Here is a 6,000-nt window from a genome sequence, read left to right on the forward strand (position 1 = left end):
AGTCCGCCTGCCGATGCAGGGGACACGGGTTCGTGCCCCAGTCCGGGAAGATCCCACATGCCGCGGCTGGGCCCATGAGCCATGGCCGCTGAGCCTGCGTGTCCAGAGCCTGTGCTCCATAATGGGAGAGACCACAACAGTGAGAGGCCCGCGTACCGCAAAAAAATAATAATAATAATAAAAAAAATAAAGACTATTTTATCTAATACGAATATTGCTACTCCAGGTTTCTTTTGATTTTCATTTGCATGGAATATCTTTTTCCATCCCCTCACTTTCAGTCTGTATGTGTCCCTAGGTCTGAAGTGGGTCTCTTGTAGACAGCATATATATGGGTCTTGTTTTTGTATCCATTCAGCCAGTCTGTGTCTTTTGGTTGGGGCATTTAATTCATTTACATTTAAGGCAATTATTGATATGTATGTTCCTATTACCATTTTCTTAATTGGGTTTTTTTGTGAGTCTTTTCCTCCTCTTGTGTTTCCCAGCTAGAGAAATTCCTTTAGCATTTGCTGTAAAACTGGTTTGGTGGTGCTGAATTCTCTTAGCTTTTGCTTGTCTGTAAAGCTTTTGATTTCTCTGTTGAATATGAATGAGATCCTTGCTGGGTAGAGTAATCTTGGTTGTAGGTTTTTGTCTTTCATCACTTTAAGTATATCCTGTCACTCCCTTCTGGCCTGCAAACTTTCTGCTGAAAAATCTGCTGATAAGCTTATGGGGATTCCTTTATATGTTATTTTTTGCTTTTCCCTTGCTGCTTTTAATATTTTTTCTTTGTCTTTAATTTTTTTTAGTTTGATTAATATGTGTCTTGGTGTTTTCCTCCTAAGGTTCATCCTGTATGGGACTCTCTGTGCTTCCTGGACTTGGGTGGCTATTTCCTTTCCCATGTTAGGGGAATTTTCGGATATAATCCTTCAAATATTTTCTCAGGCCCTTCTTTTTCTCTTCTTTTTCTGGGACCCCTGTAATTCGAATGTTGGTGCACTTATTGTCATCTGAGAAGTCTCTGAGATTGTCTTCAATTCTTTTCATTCTTTTTTCTTTATTCTGCTCCTTGGCAGTTATTTCCACTTTTCTGTCTTCCAGCTCACTTACTTGTTCTTCTGCCTCTGGTATTCTGTTATTGATTCCTTGTAATGTAGTTTTCATTTCAATTATTGTATTGTTCATATCTGTTTGTTTGTTCTTTAGTTTTTCTAGGTCTTTTTAAAACATTTCTTGTATTTTCTCAATCCATGCCTCCATTCTATTTCTGAGATTCTGGATCATCTTTACTATCTTTACTCTGAATTCTTTTTCAGGTAGGTTGCCTATTTCTTCTTCATTTATTTGGTCTCATAGATTTTTACCTTTGTTCTTTATCTGTAACATATTGTTTTGTCACCTTATTTTTTTTTTTGATGGGTGGGATTGTGTTCCTGTCTTACTGATTGTTTGGCCTGAGACTTCCAGCACTGGAGTTTGTAGGCTGTGGGGTAGAGCCGGGTCTTGGTGCTGAGATGGGGACCTCTGGGAATCCTCACTCTGATGAACATTCCCTAGGATCTGAGATTCTCTGTTTGTCCAGTGGTTCGGACCTGGAGCTCTCACCACAGGAGCTCAGGCCCGACCCCCAACTCATGAACCAAGATATTGCAAGCCAAGCTTGGCTGCAAAAAAAAGTAAAAAAGGGAGCAGAACAATAACAAAGAGTAAGAAATAAAATGAGATTAGAAAACTAACAGATATGTTAGAAGAAATAAAAATATAGATGAAACAACAACTGGAAGGTAAAACAGAACCACAATAGCAAAAAAGAGGAAAAAAAAAAGAAAATCCAGAAAAGGCTTTGGCTGTGGGGGATGGGGCTTAGGCAGGGGCAGGGTTTAGGTGGCAGGAGGGGTCTAGGCTTAGGACCCATGCAGCCAGAAAAGGCCCTGGGGGGGTTGGGGGGGCTTAGGTTCAGCACAGTTTTGGAGAGTGAAGGACCAGGCCCAGGACCCCAGCAGGCTCCCTGGGCCCCAGTGGGTGGCAGGAATGCCAGGCACATTCCCCCGCCTCATCCTCTGATCCCAGAGGATCCCTCCCCATTCTCCTCTCCTCTTCTTCTCCCCCTGCTCCTATGCCCCTAGGACCCATGTGGCCAGAGGGGGCCCTGGAAGGCAGGGGACCAGGCCTGGAAGCCCATCAGGCTCCCCAGGGCCCAAGTGGGCAGGGGAAAATAGCTTTGCTTCCTCTGATCCTCCCGTCCCAGAGGGTTCCCCACCCCCTCTACCTTTCCTCCTCTTCCCCTCTCCTCCCTCCCTCCTATGCCCCTAGGACCAATGCAGCCAGAGGGGGCCTTGGAGCGGGGAGGACCTGACCCGGGAGCCCAGCAAGCTTCCCGGGGCCGGATTGGGCAGGGGAAACACTAGCTGCGTTCACCCCCGCATCCTCTGAACCCCCGAGGGTCCTTCCGGGTGTGAGAACTCCTCCCATCCCCCAGCCACCCCTCAGGGGTGCTGGTCCCATCCGGCCTCCACTTCTCCTCCCCCCTCCTTCCCCTCACTCCCCGCCACATCCTGCCCAGTTGCTTGGGGGTTCCTCCTGTCCCCTGGGGTGTCAAGTTCCCCCACCAGCATCTGGTAGGTGCCCTAGTTGTGGGGAGACACGAACTCCACATCCTCCCACTCTACCATCTTGACTCCGCCTGTGGAAGTTGGTTTTAAATACCACATGTAAAAATACAGAGTATAGGTTTTGGGTTGTCATTTAAAAAATTCTTTCAGGTGGAATAATATCCCTCACAACTGTAGCTATTTTGTATTCAAGGACATAGTCCATTATGAACTATTCCTTAGATAACTGGTCTCAATAGACTTGATATTTTTAAAATGTACTAACAAATATTGAATATACTTCCCCCCCATCTAAACCAAAAGCATGACTATTATCACTTATTGTAATAATAAGCAATTAAGTAATTGTGCAAGAGATATCTGTTATGAAGTTAGGAAATATGGCATTTTTATATATGTCAGGGCTACAAGTAGAATGAGATATCTGTTATGAAGTTAGGAAATATGGCATTTTTATATATGTCAGGGCTACAAGTAGAATGACAGCTAAGTTCAAAACTGGACATTACTTGGTGAATTCATTAGCTTTAGTGCATCAGTGAAGAGCTGAGGCTCTGTAGACAGACTGAGTTTTAATTTTGATTCTGTCATTCACTAGCAATGTAACCTCAGTCAAGTTTCTGTTTTCCTTGTCTCTAGAGTGGGACTAAGGTACCTACCTCATTGTGATAATTATGTGAGAAAATATATGATGTACTTAGCATAGTGCTTGGCACATAGTAAATACTCTGTAAATGTTAGTTAATATGGTAATCAATAACAAGACATTTTAACAATTTACACTTCAAAATTACAGACTGATTATTTATATGGTAGATTGTAAACTTGTAAGGTATTAGCTACTTTCAGTCAAGTTTATTTGCCTTTAACAAATATACTGTGATTGTAAATGCTTTTTCTTTTCTAAGCAGAAGGCTTAAAAACCTTTTTACTTAGAAACATTTCTGATAAAAACTTTATTTTAAAATTGGATTTATAGGATGGTAGAGCCATACTTAAGAGATCATCTCTTCTGCCTATTAATTTACTAGTGAGGAGGCTGAGTCCTATAGAATTTAACTGACTTACTCTAGTTAAAATATAAAAGGAAGAAAAAACCATAAATTTGAACGTTGTCTTTTATGGTGGTAGACATTAGCCCCTCTTGGAAAGAGGAGAAATAGGATGGTCACCTGGATAATAGAGGTCTGATACATTTTAAAAATAAACTCTACAAATATTTAATGATGACATTTTATTTTTATAGACCATGGTTCTGTTGTCTTGGTGTAATTATTAGTGCCCCTTTCACCCTCAAAAGTGTCTCAGTTTGGACAATACATCATATGCTCTTCCAGTTTAGTAGTGTTTATGCAGGCAAAAAGTAGCAACCATCTGGTAATTTGTGGACTGGGTAGATCCCAGAATAAACTATTTTTTTCTTGATCTAAAATTGGGAAACGGTTGAAATTACTGGACAATTACTCAATACTTTCTTCATCTTCTGAGTGTAGTCCTCTAGAAGAGAAGTTATTAAACGATAGCTTGACAGGGATGGAAAGATCTATTAATAGCTGGAATTATATGCAAAATGGTGTGTGTGTGTGTGTACATTTTTCTGGGAAGTGTGTGTATATTTTCTGTCAGAGTCTCAAAGGCTCTACAACAACTCAAAAGACTAACAAACATTGCTCCACCTTATGTTCCATTCTTACTGGCTGTTGTTGCCCTGCTTCACTTTTTAAATACCAAATTTGTGAGAGACAAGAGGAAATTAATTTCAAATAGTGCTTTTATAACTAAAATACTTCTATAACTTTAAAACTCTTTAGTGAAAATTATTAAATCGAGCCATATGAAATGTTGACAAAAATCACTTGAAGGTGAGGTACCTGATGGGAGAGCTCGTTTACAGGGAAGGAGGAAGATAACACCAAACAGTGGGTTTGGGCCCACCGTTGAAATGAAATGAAATTCATTTGGGCCAGGAAATGGAATTCTTGCCAATTTTTAACCTGAGGAAATGGCCATTTGATAAGGATTAACAGAATGATCTCACAAGTGAATTTAATTCAATGAACTGTATTGAGAACACACTTTATGAAATCATTGTACAAAGAGCTGTTCAAGCAATATAAGTATCATTTAGACATCCCTCCCCATTTTAGGAGAATTTGGAGAGCTTTAAATTGGGAAATGGCTAGTTTTTTATTCAGTGTGACTCAGGAATATTCTGACACAACACTCAAGGAAAAATAATTTTGATGGGGAAGACAAACATTTAACTAACTCACATAATATACAGCAGAATCAAATAAGCATCAAATGGAGTCTCAAGGAACATGCTGAGGGTCCACAGAGGAAAGGCAGGGTTAATTGTGACTTTAGTGATCAGGAAGGGCTTCACGAGCAGGCAATGGTCCCTTGTGGAGAGCAGATGGGTGGACATAACAGATTCAAGGAACTTGATTAGCTGTGATTTTTGTTCTTACTGCTTATCCTCTTTTCCTGCTCTTAATCAATTTTTTTTTTTTTTTTTTTTTTTGCGGTACGCGGGCCTCTCACTGTTGTGCCCTCTCCCGTTGCGGAGCACCGGCTCCGGACGCGCAGGCTCAGTGGCCATGGCTCACGGGCCCAGCCGCTCCGCGGCGTGTGGCATCTTCCCGGACCGGGGCACGAACCCGTGTCCCCTGCATCGGCAGGCGGACCCTCAACCACTGCGCCACCAGGGAAGCCCAAATTTTTTCTTTTTTATTAGCCCCCGTAATTTTTCTTGAAATGGGAAAGGATAAAATAATGATATTTTTTAAGATGACCAAGAACAGAAGAGAACATGCTTTTAGAGTGCAAGCACTCAGCTCCCTAGGATAAAGAGTCTAAATATATACTTAAATCCAAATATAGATGGATAGAAGAGTATCTGCTGTGTTCAAGGGAACACACTGACCAGCTGAAGAAGGTTTGCTTTATTCTCTGTTTTTTTAAAAAGTTTTTGAAATGATAGCTATTAGAAAAAAAGGCTTTCAGTTTTTGAAATGATAGCTATTAGAAAAAAAGGCAGTACAATTGCTCAATTTTAAATAACTGCCTATCTTGGGAACAGAGTCCCAGGAGAGGGCTGGCAGAAATGGCTCATGATTTTTTTAGCTGTCTGAATTTTAATTTTACACAGAAGAAAATAGAATCTGTGCAAAGTATGCACAAGTATGTATAGAATTAGAAGGCCTAATTTGTTAAGTGGGTAAAGATTCCTTCAAAGCATACTTAAACATTCAAGCATAATAATACGCACAAACACACACACACACACACAGAGGGTTAGAATTATATATTTTAGCTTAGTAATAAAGAGACACAGTTTCCATCAGGAGAAAAAGAAAAGCATAATATATACCTCCACCCATATATAATAAGTATTTTG

Source organism: Delphinapterus leucas, chromosome 5 (assembly GCF_059928025.1).
Source record: "Delphinapterus leucas isolate spDelLeu-1000000601 "Yukka" chromosome 5, BTC_Dleu_Yukka2, whole genome shotgun sequence".
Taxonomy (NCBI): domain Eukaryota; kingdom Metazoa; phylum Chordata; class Mammalia; order Artiodactyla; family Monodontidae; genus Delphinapterus; species Delphinapterus leucas.